This window comes from Leptonychotes weddellii, chromosome 1 (genome assembly GCF_054177405.1).
Source record: "Leptonychotes weddellii isolate Sample4059 chromosome 1, ASM5417740v2, whole genome shotgun sequence".
Classification (NCBI taxonomy): domain Eukaryota; kingdom Metazoa; phylum Chordata; class Mammalia; order Carnivora; family Phocidae; genus Leptonychotes; species Leptonychotes weddellii.
This window is the reverse complement of record NC_138369.1, coordinates 34,726,831-34,749,598: the sequence shown is the minus strand read 5'-3', so window position 1 is coordinate 34,749,598 and position 22,768 is coordinate 34,726,831. Positions and strand designations below refer to the sequence as shown.

At 42.7% G+C, this 22,768-nt stretch overlaps 1 long non-coding RNA gene across 1 annotated transcript; it reads right to left on the bottom strand.

The window, feature by feature from the left end:
• Positions 1–277: 277 nt before the first annotated feature.
• On the bottom strand, positions 278–22,720 carry LOC145721698 (uncharacterized). The gene is made up of 3 exons (XR_014145543.1): positions 18,240–22,720; positions 6,120–6,243; positions 278–569 (listed from the first exon to the last, which is right to left on the bottom strand). It is a non-coding gene; the product is annotated as an uncharacterized LOC145721698 (long non-coding RNA).
• Positions 22,721–22,768: the final 48 nt, after the last annotated feature.

Genomic DNA, 22,768 nt, shown 5'->3' with positions numbered 1-22,768 from the left:
ATAAGAGTATAGTCTCTTTTGGGGGGCAAGGGTAAAGAAATACGTCTGAAACCTGATATATTTCAGGTGCTGGGATAAAGGCTATAGATACCCAGTGAGCTCTCATGGAGCTTAACTTTTAGCAGGAGGATGAACAAGGGAAAAGAAACTAATTATAATGGCCATAATCGCTCTGAATAAAATAAACAAGGACATGGGAAAGGGAACCTAGGAAGTGACTCTCTTTAGATCAGAGAAAGCCTGCTGAGGAGGGGACTTTTAAATTGAGAACTAAGGGTGAGTAGTGAGGAGAAAAGCAAAAAGCTGAGGAAATGTGCTCCGGAAAGAGATCCTGATAGCCACCCTTCATTTGAAAAGATAGAATTCAAAAATTGGGTTGATTGTCTTTGCAAACAGAGCAGATGGTGATATTTGAGGTCAAACTCATGGCTGCCAATAGGTACTTAACAAAAATACCTACCATTTCTCTGGCCTGTCCCTTTGTCTGAAATAGTCAGCATTTGCCCTAGTCTTGAAGGGTCCTCTGGAGAAGCTCAGGTGTTTTGCTTTGGCTCCATGTCTACTGTTAACTGGGAGAGGAAATGCATTTATTAGCAGTGGCCAGCCATTAGACTAACTCTTAACAAACCAGCCTTAACACCATGGGCATTATTCATGGTTTGGACTGCCCAAAGTAGCCCCAGGACTGGTCTTCAGTCCCCTCCCCTCGATGCTGTACCTCATGCTATGCTGTAGGGTGCCAATTTCCTTGTGTGTGAGATGAGAATGTAGGACTAAGCCAATGGTTCACAATATTTTTAATGATGGAGACCCAGCCCACATTTAAAAAGATAATTTTGAGGTATATAAGTTAATAGAGTTATACAAATTTTAAAAATTATACCTCCACATCACTCAAAATTCCCAGAAATAACCATTTTAACATTTGGTGATAATTACATTCAATATTTCTCTATGTGTATAAGAAGAAAAGGAAGACAGGACAGCAGAAAGGCAGGAAAAATGGAGGGAATGAAAGGAAGGAAGGAGGGAGGAATGAAGAGTAAGAGGTAAGAAGAAACATTATGAATTAAAAGCCAATCCTGAAGATGGTCAAACAGAGAGGGTGCACAAGCGGGAGGGAGGAGCAAAAGGAGAGGGAGAAGCCGACTTCCTGTTGAGCAGGGAACCCTAGGAGGCTGTAGAGGGAGGCTCAATCTCAAGACCTTGGGATCATGACCTGAGCCCTTGAGCCCTGAGCTGAAGGCAGATGCTTAACCGACTGAGTCACCCAAGCGCCCCACCTTCTATTGTCTTGATTGTCTTAACACCTCTTTTTGGAATCTTCATATCTCTTATTTGAAATATTTTCTTAGATTATATTGTATATAATTCCTTGGAGGTTGTTTCTGTCATCTTTTGTGTATTTCATCTTCTTCTCTTTACATAGGGATACATATGTACATAATCCAGCTTTTCTTGTTTATATTATTTTTTTATTTTTCCAGTTTTTATATGTAAGCTCCATGTGGATCTTTTTCCTATGAATCATCTTTGAATAAGTCACATAACCTGCTGAAGGCAGTGGGGAGCGGTATAACTGAATTAGTGTTGAAACAATGTGTAGCTTCCATTCAGGTTGATGGTCTATTATACTTTCTCACCAAATTTATAATTTTTCATTTCCTGAGAATGCATCTCCTCATTTTCAGCATCCCCCAAATTAGAACTCTGCACCATGAAAACCCTAATGAGGATCAACTTTTAACGTTAAAAAAAGAGTGTGGGGGATTGCTAGGCAATCAGCCTGTACAGATTGCCAGGGTCTGGTGGTCTGGAGGTGGAACTGGGGAAATTGTCAGTTCCTAGGGACTGGGACCTAGGGACGCCTGGGTGGCTCAGATGGTTAAGCGTCTGCCTTCAGCTCAGGTCATGATCCCAGGGTCCTGGCATTAAGCCCCACATCGGGCTCTTGGCTTGGCGGGGAGTCTGCTTCTCCCTCTCCCTCTGCCTCTCCCCCTTCTCATGCTCTCTCTCTCTCTGTCTCTCTGTGTCTCAAATGAAGAAATAAATAAATAAAAATCTTAAAAAAAAAAAAGAAAATACCTAAAGACCAAAAAAGCCAATCTGAACTCACTAATGTTGTAAAGGTACTTGTGCTTGGGTACACACAATAACATGTGCAAACATTTGATGAAGAGCCCATGTATGTGCAACATGTGTTATGTATTCTGTCTGGAGAGCATGGCTTGTCTGCACATGGAGTCACAGAACTGTCATCCAGTTATATTTATCAGGTGCTCACCATGTGCCCTTACAGAGTTTGGTCGAGTGTCAAGACAGATAGTATGTAAGTAAGCCGATAAGTATTTTCAAAATGTGGAAGCATATAAAGGAAGCAAATGGAGTGTTGAGATGGAGAAGGACTTGTGCACGGAACAACCTGATAATTCAGGCTGGGAATTGCAGGACAAAAAGGTCAATGTTATATGAAGACCTGAGGAAGAGTGAGCAAGCTTAGTAAAAGGAGCATCAACAGGAGCTTACCCTGAAGTGGCCAGTCCGTGTCCAGGAAAGCAAGAAAAGCCTTATAGGGATGGGTATGTGGTAAGTGAGTTGGTACACAAGGACATTAGGTGGGGGTCAGATGGTGAGATGCTAGTTCTGCGTCTCATGCGAAGTGGAGTGTTTTAGGCAGGGGTATGTGTGATACAATTAAGTCGACTTGTGATGGCTGTCGTGTAGAGCAGGGATTTGAAAATGACTGTGAAAGAATCAGAAAATAGACTTAGGTTGCTCTGGTATCCCCGGACAGAGCTGAAGACCCTTGAACTGGAGTGGGGGCAGCAGAGATGGAGAGAAGTCTGCTGATTTGCGATTCATCTAAGAGGTCGAACAGAGAGGACATCCTTTTTTTTTTTTTTAAAAGATTTTATTTATTTATTTGACAGAGAGAGACACAGCGAGAGAGGGAACACAAGCAGGGGGAGTGGCAGAGGGAGAAGCAGGCTTCCCGAGGAGCAGAGAGCCCGATGTGGGGCTCGATCCCAGGACCCTGGGACCATGACCTGAGCCGAAGGCAGACGCTTAACGACTGAGCCACCCAGGTGCCCCCAGAGAGGACATTCTATGGGCCTGAACGCGGGAGGTGAGGAAGAAGGAGGAGGCACAGCTCTGTCTCCAGTTTCTGGCTTGGCCAACTGACTAGATGATGACAGTCTCTACTGACGTGAGGGTGATCAAGAAAAGATCATTGATTGGGAGGAGCAATCAAGAATTTGATTTTGGAAATGACCATTTGAGATGTTTCTGAGTATCGTGGGAAGTACACCAGGAAATAAGGTGGGTAGTGTGGCGCACCCAGGAGAAACTGGACAGCGTCGTGCAAAAGATATTTCGAGTCCTATGAGCGAGTGAGGCAATAGAGAAAGACTAAAGAAAGGAGCCCAGTGCATCTTAGCCATTTTATTACTTAAAACTCCATAGCTCACATGTTGCAAATCATTGGATATAGTCACTTTGGCCTTATTTTAACTTACTTTCAACTCTCCTGGTCATCCATGATAGAAAGCCGGCCCAACTTATATTAAGCAAAAAAGGAATTATTGGTTCAAACGTGCTTAAGGGCAAGAATCAGTATGTTTTCAGGCACAGATGGATCCAGGAGGTCATATGCATCACCAGGACACTGTCACACATTATTTCTTAGATCTCTTTTCCTCCATGTTGCCTTCATCCCAGGCCAAAGAGAGTGTATCCATTGCAATAATCATAGAAAAATTAATGTATTTCTTCTGACTGTACCACCTCAATGTCCTAGTCTATTTGGGCTCCTACAACAAATACGACAGACTGGGTGACCCATAAACAACATTGACTTCTCACATTTCTGGAGACTGGGAAGTCCAAGATCATGGCACAGGCAGATTTGGTGTCTGACCAGGGCCCACTTCCTGGATGACCATCCTTTTGCTATCACCTCATATTGTGGAAGGGGCAAGGGAGCTCTGTGGGGCCTCTTTTATAATGGCACAATCCCACCCATGGGGGCTCTGCCCTTATGACCTAATCACCTTCCAAACCCCCTACGTCCTAAAACTATCACATATATGAATTTCAGGGGAGGGGTACACAAACACTCAGTCTACGACACTTGGATCATGTGTCCACCTTCTGCCAGTCACTATGCCCAGAATATGCTGATTGGCCAGGCTGGGTTCCATGCCCATCCCTGAATCCAAGAGATGTGCATTACCCGTTGCCCTGAAAACAGGGGGTGTACAGTACCTCAGAGGGAAAATCAGAGGACCACTTTCAAAGAGGATGCCAGTGCTGGACCAGGAAAAGCAACAGCCATGCTTAGAGATTGCTTCTGTCTCCAAAACACACTGACTACATATAGACATCTAATATGTCCATTTGTCCCATCAGACAATCAACCTAAAAGTTGACTTACCTTTAGTGGGTGGCCTTATGTGCCAAACCCTAAAGGCAATCATGGGCAGGGTTGAGGGTGAGCCATTGAAGGATGACCTCAAAATTAAGAGGTAAAAATCAAAAGGTCAAATTCCTACCCTCCGAAGTAAGGCTATAAGTGGGTAGATGTAAGGGAAGTCAGAGATACGAGGGTGACTGTTAAGGAAATGGTCAGTCTCAGGAGTATAAAAGGAACAGGGTGACATGACATTGTATAAGGTCACCATTACAGCTTTCCCTTGACCCCAAGGCCAGTGGCTGAGAATTCTATCAGGGTCGGGGACCTGGGCCCTAATAAGAAACCTTTAACTGTAAGTGTCGTAAGGGATAAGTTTATAAGACAAAGCTCACAGACCCATTTTTAAGCTTAGCAGGAAAGGGTGAGGAGCTAGGTGAAATATTTGTAGCTCCAAAAAATGGAGCCTGACCCAGCCTCTGTGTGGATATGAAGCTTGGAAACCACAATTGCGGTAATAAGCCTTAACCGTCCTCTCTCTGTTCTATTCAAAAGCACTAAATCAAACCCAGGTCCAGACTGCAGCTTGCAAGTGGTGCACACAGAGTAATTAGGCTCGTGTACTAGCTATTGTCTCTCTTCTGAGCCTGTCATACAAAAGCATAAAGCCAGAACCACAGGGGGCTGTAACTGGGTGCCATGTCTGCGTTTTAATTCCATGCACTTTCCCTTTCTCTGCTAAAGCATGGAATACAGAGCTGAAAGAGAAGCAGAGAGTTTATTTCCACGTGTCTGGGAATATTCCACAGGCACCAACTTCAGCAAAGAGAGTTCATCTTTATGCTTTCAGGAATTGGCACATCAAAGATGGATTCCCAAACTTTGAAAATGCAAGAGCTTAGGAATGGTAAGTAAGTAAGTTAATTTTAAGGTTAAAAGAGGTTTTTATGCTTGTTTCCCAAGAAAAAGACCTAATGTCTGCTTGGTTTTCTGCATGGAGGTTGGGGGGGTATATGCAGAGGAGGGAAGCCCAGAAGCGGAAAAAGGAGGCTTCAGATGGGAGGCTGCAGCTCTTTGTATGTAACCTTGCAGAAGTCACTTAATTACTCTGGGTTTCAAACCACCTGGAAAATTCATAAAAGACAAGCTGGCTCAGAAAGTCAGACACTCAACTGAATAAAGTGTGACTGAAGAAAATGAGAGAAACAATTCCAGGCCAAAGGAAAAAGAAGCTAATGATTTTTTTTTTTTACAGTAAATACTTTGTTCTCTTCTCCTGTTATTAATTTGAAATAATTTAATCATCAGAACACCTTTCAGAGTTTGAAATATTATGAGCATCATCTGCATTCACATTTTCTCCATCGAACCATGTTTACTTCATTTGAAGGGAAAAGGATAGAGGACAAACAGTTTTAAATAATAGTCATGTCTAATAAGTCATGTTTGAATGAATTTTGTCTCTAAATTATGGAGATGTTTATTTTATGGAGCTGTGATTCATTTTCCATTGACTCATGCTATCGGGGGTCTTTGTTTTTTTTGTTGTTGTTGTTGTTTTTTTATCTCATTAGACCAGCAAGGGGCAATTTTTGTTGTTTAAAGCAAAGAAAGAAGTTGTATGAGTTCAGATAATATGATGACTGTAAGGAAGAAGCCCTAAAAATTATGAGGGCATAATCACGATACAAGTTTATTTCTTACTTACAAAAGTGTCCTAAGGGAGTGTTGCCCGTCAGCTTCCCTCAGTTCCAAGTGGTGATGGAGAGACCCAGATTCCTTCCATCTCCAAGTTCAGTCCTCCTTCAGTGTTGGTTGCCTTGTGAATCCAGCTAGAGGGAGGGGGACAAAAGAACATGGGGGAGGCATGCCTGCCTCTTAAAAATGTTGGCTCAGAAGTGACACAGGCCACTTCCGCTCACACTGCATTAGTGAATGTGAGTGACATGGTACATCTCAATGCAAGCACTGTTCCAAGGGGGACAGCTGGCTGGGCAGCCATGTCCAAGCCGTATCGTCATGGCATGGATGGGGAGAATGGATTCGGGGTGGGTGCTAGCTAGCATCAGCTACCTCAGGATTCTTCAGCCTTCCTACTGTGTGGGATCCCTGGGACCTCACTCTATAGCACAGTGAGGTTAGGGTCTGGCATGAAGCACCCAGGAGTTTGAAATTCTACTTGGTCATTCACAGGTCCACAGGAAGTCCTGGGCAAATCTGGCCCTCAGTTTTCTCATCTATCAAATGGGGGTAATAGTATCTACCCATGAGGGTTGTTATGAGGATTAAAGTAATTTGTACATTCTTTTTTTTTTTTAAAGATTTTATTTATTTATTTGAGAGAAAGAGAATGAGAGAGAGCACATGAGAGGGGGGAGGGTCAGAGGGAGAAGCAGACTCCCTGCCGAGCAGGGAGCCCGATGCGGGACTCGATCCCGGGACTCCAGGATCATGACCTGAGCCGAAGACGGTCTCTTAACCAACTGAGCCACCCAGGCGCCCCAGTAATTTGTACATTCTTTGCTAAACTTTTGTCACAGAGTAAATGCAAAGTAAATGGCAGCTATCATTATCATGACCCAACTAAGGATAAAATGCCTGGATGCTTAGTTTGATAACTTACATCTTGAGATATTGTGACACTTTGTTCTTATTCCTGTCTTCCCAGCCCATCCTCACTCTGATGTGATTCACAATTTGTCCTGCCCTCTCCTATTTCAAGGTTTTTCTTAGCCATTATGTATGCCTTCCATCCATATATCCGTGACCCTACACAACTTTCAGAGAAGGGGAGAGGAGAGAGAGAGGAGCAAGCCTAAAGATTTCTTGAGTAAGATATAAAGGTTCGGGGGATGGGGTGCAGGTGGTATTTTGGGGTGCATAGATGCACGGACATGAATTTGCACACATGTGCTTGTGGATGCTTGCTTCCACACAGTGAGGCATGAGAGAAGTGCAAGTGTCAAGATGTGAGGGGGCTGCTCACCTCGTGCGCTCCTAGAAAGATACTCTGTCCCTTACGATGTCTGCCTGGGGCTCCCTCACATGTTTAGATCAAGGTAAAGTGGTCAAGTCCCACATGATCTAGTTAGCAGAGCACAATCACTGTCTGTTCTGGCACCAGCTGGTCATCTCAAGAAGGTCTGTGACCTGTCTTAGGGATTCTAGGAGAGACTGAGTGAATGGATCATAGAAACAGCTAATATTCATCAAATGCCTGTTATATGCAAGGGACCGTGTTCCTCAGTCCAGCACATCTTTAGGTAAGCAGTACTAGACCCGTTTAAAAGCTGCGGAAACCACGGCTCAGAGATTATATGCTGTTCACAGACATCTTGGCATCCTAATAACTGGTAGAACTAAGTCTTATGACCAGATCTGTCGCAAAAGGCATTTCTTTTGGTATGGTGGTCAAATATCTCTTGCAACCATTATACACACACATGCACACAACTAGTGTGTGTTTTACTACAAGAGGACAAGGAGGGTACCTTTATTTCAAACAGTATATAGGTTCACTTAGAATAGAACATTCACTTCAGAATGCTAAGGATCTTGAGAAAAAGATTTGAAGATGCTTTGAAGGTGCAGAAGTCTAAAGAGTGGGATTGAGAAAGAAGACAAACTCTAACTGAATAGAGAGAAAAATATAAAGGAATTAAGTAGACCACATACATCTCTCTTAATGGCTTGTGCTAAGGAAGCATCTAGATCTATCTGAATGTTTCGTCTCTTAGCTCGGGCAACTGGAGGAGCTGGAGAGTGTAGGGGACACATATTTCTCTGGATGTGAATTTAAGATGCGATTGTAGGGATTATCTTTAACTTTACTTAAAAGAGTATAGTGCAGGGTTAATATATCAGATCACACACAACTTCGCAGGCCGAAAAGTATAGGGTTAACATGCAAGTGATTGCAAAACCAAAGGCAAAGTACAAATCCATATGTTGCTGTGAAATACAGAAACAGACTAACTTTAACAGATGTTTTAGCTGCTATGGAAGGAAGGCAGGTCCCTTGGTTTATGGGAATTCTGGGGCTGGGAAGTAAGGAGACCCCATTTCTCGCTGGCTGCTTCTTGCTTATCCTATAACCAGCAATATGGACCCAGTTCCCCAGTTAGGACCATGGCAAGACTCATGTTTGCCTCCTCTACCAATTCTAGTTCCTTGCTTTCCCTGCAAAATTACAACATCCCAGGAGTAAGCCAGTTAACAACCGTCTCTTTATTTATTATGTGTGTCTATGAATGGTAAACAGTGTATCAATAAGCACAATATTGCTGCCTAGGAAAACTACAGGGGACTATCAGAGCATTAGTTAGTGGGAGGATCAGTGGAGGGTCCTGAGAAAGTGATGGGAAGCTGACACATGAAAGTGAAGTAGGAGATAACTATGTGAGGAGTGGGTCAGAACATTTCTGCTCGAGAGAACAGTGATGGTGAGTCAGTCCCTAGCAGTGGGGGAGAGGTTCTGGAAGGTTTAAGAAGAGAGAGATGCTTGGTATAGCTGATGAAGTTGCTCTAATACAGTGCTTCTCAACCAGGAGTAATTCTATCCCTCAACAGATATTTGGCAACGTCTGAAGATACTTAATAGCCGTCACACTTGGGGAGTGAATGCTACTGGCATCTAGTAGGTCGATGCTGGGGATGCTGCTTAGCACCCTACAGTGCCCAACACAGCATCCTAAAACAAGGAACTGTCCTACCCAAACTGTCAATAATGCTCAGGTTGAAGGACTCTTCAGCAGAAGGCCCTAATACAGAGGTTGAAACAAGACAGATTTATTTTTTTATGTTTATCAGCCCAGATGCACTGATTCAGATGATGTGACCAGCTCTATAATGTCGTGAAGCTAGGCCTCTTCTATCTTGTTGTTCTGTTTCCCTGTAGGGCACAGGTTGGCAAAGTCCTCTGTGAAGGACCAGATTGGCAAGGACCAGATTTGTCTTTGCAAGTCAAATGGTCTCTGTCACAACTTCTCAACTCTGACATTGCGGTATGAAAGCAGCCATAGACAATGCCTAAGTCAATTGATGTGGCTATGTTCCAATCTAACTTTATTGACATAATATTGATAGGCTGGGTTTGGCCTGTGGGATATACTTTGGACCCTCCTCTGGTCTTATGTGCTTAGCCTGCATGCCAACCAGTAGGAGGAGGAGATATGGAGGGCAAGCTTATTTCCTTTTGAGGGACAACCTCACTTCTTCTTGTGTTCTATTGTCCAGAACTCAGAAAGACTAGTAATGTAGTTCTTGGCTGGGTAGTCATGCGCCCTGGGGAAACTCAGTTTTGTTTTGTTTAAACACAAGGGAGAATGGATACCAGGGGACAATTGGCAATGTCTTCAATTGCTGGAGTACAAAATGAGGCTGGCAAGAGAGGCAGGGTGAGATCATGCCCAGCCTGAGAAGTGAAGTGTAGGGTTATAATTTTTCTCTTAAAAGACACAGGAAACTGTTGAATGTTTATAAGCAGCAGTGGTTCAGAGCGATTTTTCCATTTTAAAAAGAGCACTCTGGCAGCAATGTGGAAATGGAAAGGAGCACGGTGGGATGTAGAGAGACAACTTTGGAAAATACTGCCGTCATCCAGGTAGGGGAGATGGTGGCTGGGATGAGGATGGTGGCAAAGACAAAGTAAATGGATGGGAAAGAGATTTAGGGGGGAGAATCTGTAGCTCCCTACAGATGAAACTCCCTTTTTAAAACTGAGAAAAAAGCAGCTTGATAATTCCTTTTTTAAAAAATGAAAAGCAAACTTGATCACCATTTTCCATCAGATTTAGCCCCAGCCAGCCCGTGTCTGCTACTTTCCTCTTTTTCTTCTAGGACGCAAATGCCCATTGTTGAACTTCTTCTCTGGGGAAAAGCCATCCCGGGTCTCCCAAGCATGAGCCTCTGGGCTGCAGTGACTCAGAATGTGGACACAGAGTTCACAAATCTCAATTGTAATGAGTGGGCAACCCTAGCACTTTACATAAGCAAAGCGAGGAAGCGGCATGTGTTTTGAGACTGACTGGCACCAAAGGAGACAAAAGCCAACAGTATAATTATGCCAAGCATATAATATGACGCAATTGGTTACTGTCTCCAATATGCCCCACAGTGCAGCACAAGGGCTTGGAACAGTACCATGCTCCAGAACTGTGTGTCTGTGCCTTTGGAAATCTGAGAAAGCCACAGCACCTTCTCTTCTGTTGGTCAACGGTATCATGGGCATTTATTGAGCATCTACTGTATACCAGGGACTGTGCTCCATCTTGGGGATATAGAGGTGAGAATAAGACATGTCTGACCTTACGATTTCTTCAATTAAATAGCTCTCTAGTTTCTGCCTCAAATCCTTGAAACAGCGGATGAAGAAATATCTCCCTGGTTTGTTTGAAATGGATTCTCAGTAATGAGGGCATCTTCACTGGAAATCTCAGTTATAGGGCTCTGGCAAAGATCCTTTGGTTTTTGCACTTAGCATGGTGGACACATTTATCCTTGAAAGATAATGCCCTCGAATAATTCCCTTTCAAGGAGTTGCCTTAATGACTGTTGGCACCATTTTTTTCTAAGGAGAGAGGACCTCACATTCTTCTGATGTTCGTTTGTTTTTTGGTCATTCAAATTGTTATGGGGACCAACTGGCTAATTCACAGAATAATAAATAACTCCAAGATAGAGATGATTCATATGTAGCTCTGATTCAGCCTCTTTTTCCTCTAACCCCTTTCTGGTGAGGTTTGTCAGCAAACTGCTTTTGAGAATTACTCCATCTATCACCCCATATCCATAGTCTGTGTACAAACACATTAGGATCCTTGCATTCCAGGGATCTAGGGCAGAGCATCTGGGCCCAGTTTGTAGGTGATAACTTTAGGAGGCATGGGCAATTCTAGTCCACTAGAATGCTTACTGTCCTTATGGTCATTAATTCAGTCTTAATGTTGTTTAGCTCAGTAGCTGCTTGGCACTGTGCCAAGCGCTTTCCATAGGCTTCCTGATTTAAACGGTGGGCCACTTCATCTACATCAGCCCTGTGACACAGGCAGTAATAACATCTCCCTTTCACAGAGAAGGAACTGAGCTGAGTGACTTGCAAAGGTCCTATAGTCAGTAAGTGGTAGAACCAAAATATGAACGTAGGTTTTTCTGACTCTCAAGTTTATGATACTCTACTGTCCCCTTTGTTCCAAGTATCAACATTAATGGAACATCTATTTATTATAAAGGCCATACCAGGCTATCTCACCCTGAAGGTCCTAACGGGTTCGAGTTGAGCTGATTTCGTCCAGCCCAGATGGCAGTGCATTCATATATGAGAGCGGCAGGCAAACTAAGGCCATGGGCGAAAAGCCAGCCCTTTCGAAAATAGAGTTTTCTTGGCATGGAACCACAGCCATTCATTTACATATTTTCTTTGGCTGCCTTTGTGCGAGCCCGTTACAGTTGAAGAGTTGTGACAGAGATGACGTGGCCAACAGCGCCACAGATATTCACGATCTGGTTCTTTTTCTTTTTTTAAGATTTTATTTATTTATTTGTCAGAGAGAGAGAGAGCACAAGCAGGGGGAGGGGGAGAGGGAGAAGCAGACTCCCCGCCGAGCAGGGAGCCCAACGCGGGGCTCGATCCCAGGACCCTGGGACCATGACCTGAGCCGAAGGCAGACACTTAACTGACTGAGCCACCCAGGAGTCCCAACTATCTGGTTCTTTAGAGAAAAAAGCTTGCCAAGTCCCAATATGGAGCACTATCACATGTATTGTTTCTTTGATGAAATCCTCTCTACTGAGTAGAATGGTGTTATTCACTGACTTAGGGTTAGTATGACTGTTAAATTTATACGTATATATTATTTAATTCAATACATTTTTATCAACTGCCGCAAAACAAAAGGGTCAGAAGTCCCTCTGTGGGGGATTTTGGCATGAAAAAGAAAATGTACCATTCTCAATTAATGTGTGCCATGTGATCTTCTTGTGACTTTTCCCAAAAGGCACTCCTAAGTTTTTGTGACAACACTAGTCTTCCTCGCTTACCTGCAGTCTCGCTTTCTGCAGTTTCTGTTACTCAGGGTCAAGAGTGGTCATGGAAGCCGATGATCCTCCTTCCCACGCATGGTCAGGTCAGTAGTAGCCTGATGCTATATGTCACAACGCCTACGTCACTCACCTCACTGCATGTCATCACGTAGGCATTTCATCCTCTCACATCATTATAAGAAGAGAGAGTATAAAATACCGGATATTTTGAGGGAGACAGAGACCACATTCCCATAACTTTTACTACAATATATTGTTATCATTGTTCTATTTTATTATTAGTGTTAATCTCTAACTGTGCCTGATTTATTTTTTTTAAAGATTTCATTTATTTATTTGACAGAGAGATAGAGAGAGAGCACAGATAGGCAGAACAGCAGGCAGAGGGAGAGGGAGAAGTAGGCTCCCCGCTGAGCAGGGAGCCCGATGTGGGGCTCGATCCCAGGACCCTGGGATCATGACCCCAGCCAAAGGCAGACACTTAACCGACTGAGCCACCCAGGTGCCCCATGTGCCTAATTCATAAATTAAACTTTATCATAGGGTCTGTATATATAGGAAAAAAACATAGTTTATATAGGGTTCAGTACCAGCCTTGGTTTCAGGCATCCCCGGGGCAGGGGGGAGGGGAGGTCTTGGAGTGCACGCCCCTCGGATGAGGGGGTGGCTACTCTATCTGGAGTTGTGTGCAATTCTTAGACCATCACCCACAATTCCATTCACAAACTGGGTAGTTCCTGTCTTTGCTAGTCAATTACAGCCCTTCTGGAAGTGACACACAAAGCATGTATTACAGAAGTTTGAAACACACTTTCACTTATCTCCTACAGTTTTAAGAACCATCAGAAACTTAGTAGTTCTGGAATAGGAAGAACACCAATACAAGTGAGCTCTCTCCGAGCTCTCCGACTGCAGCTTTATCTTCATCTTTAAGTTTACACAGTCCATGGATAAATTATAAGTTACTGCAGAGATTCCCACCAATGACAAACTGACTCACTGTCCTCCTAGTTCTTTCATCTTTTTGGATTCAACTTCTAAGGCTCTGTGTATTCTGTCAAGATGGAGTGTGCTATTTGCCAAAATTACAGAAAGTATGCCAGCATGTGGACACATTTTCCATTTTACCTGTAGAGAAAAATGTTACCATTGCTTAAGTTTTTTCCATGATTGCTTTTTGCCCCTGTAGCCAGCAGCTCGTGGCCAACTTTGTGAAATGTTTCATGTCTGTTCCTGTGCAGCCATGAAAATAGAATGAAAGGTTTAAGTGACTTTTGTTTGTTAAAATATAACAAACGATTATCCTAGAAACACCATACCATTGTAGGACTATTTTCAGTAATGTTTTGTTTTAGCTTTTTCATTGCCAAGTGCCTGGTTATCTGGGTACCAAAACCACAGTTTCAGGACACGATTTCAAAGAATGGTAATGTCACATTTCTCTTGGTTGGCTGACATCTCAAAAATGTTCTGCCTGAAGCCCTCCCAGATGAAAAGATTATTCTTTTGTTGTAAAAAACGATAAAAAGGAAAGACAAGAAAAAAAAACAACAACAACCCTAAATGATGGGCAACTCTCTCTTTTTTTGGGTGGGGGGGACAACTCTCTTTTTAAATATAATCAAATAGTATTTACCTGAAAAGCAATTGTGTGTTCTATATTAGATGGGGAGCAGGGGGTGCATTCTGGAAATCACTAGTCTGAGAGTTGTAACTCTACATCTTTTGAGCTTAGTTGATGCCAGTGCTCAAGTGGTTATATTTTGCTATAAAAAGGCCCCCCATAGGTGAAACAATGAACACAACTCTGGCTATTTGAGGCCCAAGGTGACAAGAGAAAGTGATATCATACTGCAGGGTTTGCTTGTCAAATCTATCAGCAGTGGGTGGTACACAAAAGCAGTTTTATAATATTGCATCCCTGTGGGGTGGGCAGCGTTAGAGTATGAGCCATCATACTTGCAAACAGAAAGTCCTATCTTCCCTCCCCCAGCCTAAAATAATAACTTAGCACCTGTGTAAAGTCTTCAGGGGCTTCTACATATAAAAATTAGTTAATTAGCAATTATTACCGTATGTTAGGTGAGCACAGATTATTATTATCATAATTTTACAGACGGAGTAAATGAGAACGATGGAGAAGGTGCCAGGAGAAAAATTACAATTAATGAGTTCCTAGGTCACAGGCCTGACCTGCAGGAAGGTTAAAGAGCTTGCTTATTTTATTTTATTTTTTAAGATTTTATTTATTTGACAGAGGGAGACACAGCGAGAGAGGGAACATAAGCAGAGGGAGTGGGAGAGGGAGAAGCAGGCTTCCCGCGGAGCAGGGAGCCCGATGCGGGGTTCGATCCCAGGACCCTGGGATCATGACCTAAGCCGAGGGCAGACGCTTAACTGACTGAACCACTCAGGCGCCCAAGATCTTGCTTATTTTAAAGAACACACTGCAGAGTGAAACTTAAATACCGGAAAGGCAGATTTTCTGAATTAGAAATGTCCTATTTATTAGTGAAACCAGTGCTAGGGTTCTGGTTTTTATTTATGAATATTTCCTTTTATGGTTTTTTTTTTACCTTCCCATAAACCTGTGACGACTGAGCCATCTTATTTTTAATGGGGATTCCATGTGCTCAAAGGACTCACTGTTCAGATCACGTTCTTTTCTTTTCTCCTTAGGAATAATCAAGGGTCTCTGAGGTCTTAGAGACCTGAAAAGGGTTTTTGGACCAGTAAATATTTGGATAAGTTACATAGCCAAGCACCATGTTTTGTGAGTGTCCAGTGTGAGCCAACACTGTCCTAGGTCTTGGGGACATCCAGCACTGACCGACATGACAGGCATCTTTTCAACTTTTTAAAAGTTTAAAGTTGACTTTAGAAACTGTACCTTCATGTGATTTAGCTGGAGGGAGAGGGTCCATTGTAACATGAAGTCATTCTGAATTTATTAAAAATCTTACATGGCCTTAGGTGTATTTGTTTTCCCTTCATAGGTGATTGCTGCAAGGCAGGGTGTAACTGATAAGCATGAGGGAGGCTGACTGGTGTTTTTGAAATTCATTCCAAGACAATGGGTGTATATATTTTACAGGCAATGCTTTGTCCCCGCTACCCCCAGGAAGAGTGATGACTCCTATAATAAGGCTATCGTGGGCATATATTTTTTGCCATTCCAACGTTGCTACCTCCCCCACCTTTATTTCTTGTGGTCTGGGTGAAGTTGTCCCCACTCCCTGGTTCAGGAATAGACAGAGGACCCACGGCAGGACGAGTGTCATGCCTTGGAAATGTATTGGAACTATAAGAAAAAGAATGCTCTCTCTGCTGGTGTTGACAGGCAAACCTGGGCTGCAGGGGTTATCGGTCTAATCATGTGAAGAGAACCTGCCTAAGGAGGAAGCCAGTCCAGGGGAAAGCAGAGTAGATTCTTTTTTTTTTTTTTTTTAAGATTTTATTTATTATTTGACAGAGAGAACACAAGTAGAGGGAGAAGCAGACTCCCGCGGAGCAGGGAGCCCGATGTGGGACTTGATCCCAGGACCCTGGGGTCATGACCTGAGCTGAAGGCAGATGCTTAACTGACTGAGCCACCCAGGCGTCCCGCAGAGTAGATTCTTAATACGTTCATGTGAGCACCTGGATTCAGCTATGCCCAAAGCCATTTTTACCTCCTGGACTTTTCAATGATGTGTACTTGTCTTTTTTTTTTTTTTTTCTTTTTAAATGCCTGAGTCATTTTGAATTGAGTTTCAGGAACTTGAAGGTAAAAAGAGTTCTAATGCAATTCAAATCAATAATTTTTTAAAATACAACTTTTGGTATGGATGAGAAAATAGAAAATAGTTTTTAAATAGATATAGATAATACTTTAATAGATACAATTTTGAAAAAAATGCTTATGTGTGCATATAGACACATGCAGAATGCTCCCTATGTATCTAATATCCATCATACCCTTCTTTCTTATCAACAGATCCCTATTAATATTTTTGTATTTTTAAGACAGTTTTATTGAATTCAGTATATGAGCTACACTTCACATACCAGGAAATTCACCTTTTTAAATTGTACAATTCAGTGGCTTTTAGTACATTCACAGTTATGTAACCATCTGTATGATTAATTTTAGAACACTTTCATCACCTCGAAAAGAAATCCCATACCCATCCCATTTCTTCACCTCTCAGCTTCTGACAAGCATTTTAATCTAATTTGTCTCTCTATAAGTTCTCTATAAATGGAATCACGCAATATGTAGCCATTTGTGTTTGGCTTCTTTCACTCAGAATAATGTTTTCAATGTCAACCCATATTATAGCACGAATCAGTACTTTGTTCCTTTTTATGGTGACTGATATTCTACTATGTGGATATATGAATTTTGCTTACACATTCATCAACTGGTGGATATTTGGGTTGTTTAAAGTTTATGAGTCTCACGAATAATGCTGCCATGAACATTCACATGCAAGTTTATGCTTTTAGTTCTCTTGGTTATATACCTAGGTATGGAACTGCTGGGTCATCTGGTCATCCATTGCTTAATATTCTGAATAACTGTCAAAATACTTTCTAAAGTGGCTGTCCCATTTTACAAAACCACAGCAATGTATGAGGGTTCCAATTTTTCCATACCTTTGTCTACACCTGTTATTGTCTGTCTTTTTGACATTAGCCATCCTAGTGGATGTGAAATGATATCTCATGTTAAGACCCTGTAATATATACCAGGAAGCAATGTGCCCTCATAAAAGACTTTATTTCATAAGTCTTCTTTACATGTAGGGGTTGTTGCTAAGATGTAAGAAAAACTACTTGGACAGGCTTCCCAGAAAGGTCCTAAAGAAGGTTAAATTAGGAGGGGTAATTTTTGGTCTACCCCACTTTCCTTCATTTTTCTCCTGGACTGGTTGGGCTCTACAGTGAACATCCTGTCCATGAAGTGAGCAGAGAGGGCTTGCCCTACTGATGGTAGACCAGGAGTTATTAAAGAATCCTAAGTCCTTGATGACTTGGAAGTCATGGTATCAGCCTTGTGCTACTAACTATGGGTCATACTTTTTTATTTGAGGGACAAAGAAATTTATTGCTTGTAGACTTTATGGTTATTCTGATGTTCTATTTTCTTCAGCTAAACAATCTTTTTTTCTCCTGTATGTATGTATATGTATACACATATGTATTTATGCACATATATTATACACACACATACATATATAGGTTGGCTACATGCACACAAAACCTAATTTTTCTTCTACCTGAGAACACACCTAGACCACATTTCCCAGTATCCCTTACTATTAGTGCAGCCCTGTGACTGAATTACAGTCGCTGGAATGTGGGTGGGCAATCTTTCCTTCTTTTCTTCCCATCCACTGAATGCGGCAGGTCTGAGGACAGGGCTTGAAGTAGGACAAAGCCAGTAGATGGAAGGACCCTGGACCCTAATGACCACATGGATATCTATACCAGGGCAAGAGTAAGAAAAACATTCTTTAGTGTTAGATCTTAGAAAATTTGGAGTTTGCTTACCCTAATTGAATTGCATATATGTACACATCCAAATTTATATGAAATCACAGACTTTACCTAAGGTTACTCAGTGATCCAGTGAAACACTCATCTCCTGACACTTGGTCCAATCCTTTCTCTGCTGTACTGGGTAGCAAGTAACCGGGTGTCTGCGACTATAATATGTTTCATCACATGTATTTAAAAAGTCATCTAGTTTCTTTGAGCTTTCATTTCCCCACTTTATAATGAGTACTTTGGACTGGATAAATACCTGATACATTTGTTTTCATATGAAAACTGCTGGTGATTTCATTCAGCTGCCAAACTTGGAGACCCTGTGAACTCTCTAAGGTAAGAGCTAGGTCTTGTGTCCTTTTCCATATGTCTTGTCATCTATGCACTCTACAGGATAGTGGATCAGTATCTGTGGGATAAAAGTGGATAATGGATCAGTATCTGTGGGATAAAGGAGGAGCTCCCTTCTAGCTCCAAATGTCTACAATGTCACAAGTCTGGAATCACACTTGTCCCCCCCCCACACACACACATACACACACCTTGTCTGTATAAAAGCCACTCAATTCACAACCAGATAGTGATCCAGCTCTCCATGTGGGAGCTGGTTGTTCAAAATTCAGAATAGATTTTGTTGTGGGAACAATTTCTAAATGATGATAGGCCACAGAAGCCTATTTAACCCACACTGTGATACAGATAGCTTATACAGCAGCAGCGATCTGTGCTTCGGATTTTAGAAGCAGGAACTTACATGGAGCAGCAAGAGGGAGCAGTTTGTTCAACAGTTAAGTCTCCACTAAGTGTGAAACACGTGGGAGAGAAGGTGGACACGGTGGCCCTGCTCTAGACTAGAACAGGGCAGGGAGAGACTGGACATTGATCAGGCTGTACCCCTCTGCTGCCCAAAACCTCTCTGTGCCACCCAGTACTCTCAATGCCATTTCAAACCCTTTAGTCTGTGTGCCCTGCCAGCCCTGGATGTTTGGATCCTACCCACTTCTTTATTTCTTTACCCTTACTTGATTCTATTTTTCCCCCTTCTCACCCAGTTTTAAGTTCTAGGCAAGCTCCATCTAATTTAAATAAACCAACTGCTTGACTCCCTCTGAACCTCTGCGCTCTCTGTTGCTTCTGCCTGGAGGGCTCATTCTGTCCTTTAAGCGACAACTCACATTTCCTCTCATCAGGCTTCCCTATTTAGAAGGGGCGCCTCTAATTTCTCTCCAGCACATTAGCTTATTGTACAGTCTTTATACCAGTGCTTCTCACACTTTGAGTGTATATATACCACGTGGGGATACTGTTAAAATGCAGATTCTCATGCAGTACATCCAGGATGAAGACTGAGATCGTGTATTTCCAGCAAGCATCCAGGTGATGTCCATGCCTCTGACCACACTTTGATCAGCACTGCTGTAGAGAACTTCCATCATCCCATTATTAAGTCAGTATGGTATCTGTGTATTGATACTTGCCCCTGCACCCTGGAATAAGGGCTCAGTAAGGCAACATTGCCCATCTGGTTCACCCCTATTCCAGTGCTTTCTCTAGTACTGAACCCACAAATTATTTAAAGCCTAGGGGAAGCTAAGGGTTGATAGGGGAAGAAGGAGGTGAGGAATGTTGGGGGCATGGAGTGATTTTCTACATCATTTGTAAGGGTAGTAACTCCCGAGGAGTTAGGGGTTCTGCAGGAGGCAGCATAATGCTCACAGAGATTAATGTGAGGGTTCTGGAATACTGTCTATGTTCTTGACTGCTATTTTGATAACTTACATAATCTCTGTAAACCTCGGTTTCTTCATCTGTAAACTGGAGCTAAAGACACATAGTTTGTGATGGGCTGTGAGGATAAATGAGAAAAATGAAGGTCACATAGTGAGCACAATGCTTGGCATGGAGTACCAGCTCAAAAAAGGGCAGACATTATCATCTGATTAAATATGATAGAAAAGACAATTAGAACAAAATTTAAAACCAGAGTGAAGGCGAACATAGCATTTCCATTAGGCTTGGGATCACTTTTGGTTAGAAAGTGCTGAATTAGACTATAGAAGGAAGGGGTTAGGGCATAGATGGTGGATGCCATAAGAAGCGTTTGCAAAGTGACCAATCCACCTGTCCCCAAGGAATCATCTGCTTATAAACACTCAGCTGCTTCTGTGACTGTTGACTAAGAATCTAATCCATGTCAGAAAAACTAGCTACTTTTCTCAGAGGGCCTGCCAGACCAGTGCCAAATACTCACCTTCTGACAGTGTGTATTCGTGTTTATGAGCGTGCTGCTTCAACCTTCCAATTTAACACCCCTCTCTCACTGTGCTGCACTCACTAGGTCATTCTACAGTCAGCGGAGGACGTGGGCTGCTAGAACGTGCCTGACTTTAGCAATTAATGAAAGGTAGCCCCAAACCAGTGGTTCTAAATCTAGGGCAATTTTGCCCCCAGGGGACATTGGTGATATCTGGTTGTCACAACTGGGGGGTTGGGCTGAGGCTGCCACTGGCACCTACTGGATAGTAACCAGAGATGCTGCTGAACATCCTACCATGCACAGAACAAGCCCCCACCAAAAAGAATTATTTGACTATCACTAAAGCCAAGGTGGAGAAACCTTGCCATTCACTGTACTTTTTTTTTTTTTTTAACCTTTCTGGTTCTTAGTCCCCCTGTTAAATTTAGCCACTAAATGATATACATGATCTGACAACTCTGACATTCTAGGAGGGTTGGTTGTCTTGTCCTTTTTTTTCTGACCTTCAGTATTTTTTATTCTAAAATTAACCAGTGAGGAGTGGCTCAGATAGCCTTTGCTTTTGCCTAAAGAGGCTGATCCACATTACTATAGCTTCTCTGTGGCCTCCACTGTAGCATTTCATCAACCACCTCTCTGTCTGCTGCCCCTGCAGAGGTGGTGGTGGGTGGTTCCTAAAAGAAGCTGACACCCAAAGCAAGCACTCATTTCCCATTTATGGTGTATGATGAGCTTTCTCTGTTTCTCAAAACCAGTTTGGTTTGAAGATTATCCCCCTGTTGACACTAGCCCACCCTGTGAAACTGACAAGCCCACACACCTTTGTTGAAAGAATGTGTTTCTTACTCATTATCTGAGAACCTGTGAGCCGCTTAATAAATATACTGATGGAGGATTCCTGGCACATGCTTATCTGAACAAAGGCCAATTATATTCCACCCCATGTACTATCAAAGAAATGCATTAATTGATTAAAGCAATGAAAAGAAAGCCTCTACCACAAAGAGAACAAATGCCACCAACACTGATTTAAGAACACTGTCCAGTGACCTCAATTATGCACTGAAAAATCTAGTAGTCAGTGACAACTTTTAAAGGTCAGTTCAAAACAAGTAATCCTGTGGACATCAAGGCAATCCTTTCACTCTGGTGAAGCAGTTAAATAGTGAAGGTCACGGGGCTTTAGCAGCCAGATAAAGGAGAAGTAAAAGCAATTAGACAAAATGGATGCTGTAATCCTGCTTTCTAGACCTCAGAGCCACACTAAATCCAGAGATTCAACTTTTTCACTTCACTATTCAGAAACTGGCAGCAGAGTCCAAATGAGAATTCCATAGCTTGATTTCTTTCTTACCAGTGCTAACTGCATTTTTTTTTTTTTTTTAGCAATGTCTACAGCCTTGGGAGAAAAAAAAAATCACCAAATCCATGGATGATGCTATGTATTTATCACCTAAATTGGTATCTCGAAGTATTCCTTCAACACACAGAAGTATTGCTGAAAATTACAAGACTCACTACACTGCTTGAAAAGCTGCCCCAGAGTGGAAGAAAAAAAGTCCAGATTCTTGGATGGCCACTTTCCAATTAAGTGGAGGTACACGGACCAGAGGCATCAGCCTCTTTTGGAAGCTCTTTTAACGCGGAGATTCTCAGGCCCCGCCCCAGACCTACTGGATCAGAATCCACATCCACATTAAAATTTGAGAAACACTGCTGTAGGCGATCTTACAGGACAATCTGTTTTGTTTTGTTTTGTTTTGCCTTCTCCCAGCTTGAGTTTCCCCGATTGGAAAATGGAAATATAACAAAGTATACACAAAGGAAAAAATCAAAACAAAACTTAAGGAACACAGTTCACATGATTGCAGGGGTGGCGGGGTGGGTAACGGGGAACTTCTCTAAGATCTATACTTGTGCGATTTTTAACGTTGTAGAACCAGCGTTACTTATTTTGTAATGCAGTAAAAATAATTTTTAAATGGCGCTAATACTCTCTCACAGCATTGTACTGATGATTTTTAAAGGGACCGATTTAGAAGCGCGGACACTTCAGAAGTATTAAGTGAAGTGAACGGAGCCAGCACTCCAGCCTCTCCCAACCCAACAGCCTAGGAGCAGCCCTCGTCCCCGCAATTCGCCCCTGTAGATTTGCCCTCGGGTCCTGGAAACCTTAGCCGGCCAAACCCTGGGGTCCGCCGAATCTCTGGTCAGAACTGTAGTTGCTGGAGCGTTCTTCAGGCTCTGTAACTTTCCCCGGAATGAAATAAATAAAGACCGTAAGTGCTGAGATAGCGGGCCTCAAAATGTTTTTCGTTCTCGGCAATCAGCCAAGAAAAGAGGGGGCGGGGGAGGGGAATAAAAAGTCACTATCTGTCCCGGAAGGGGCTCCAGGAGAACTCGTCTGGGCGACTGCAGCAGCCTCAGCTCCAAACTTAGTGAGCTTTTCTCGGCTTGTGTGGGTATCTTACAGCGAAAACTTGCAGAGAGCAGTCGCCGGGGAGAAGGGCTCAGGCTGCCGTCCTGGG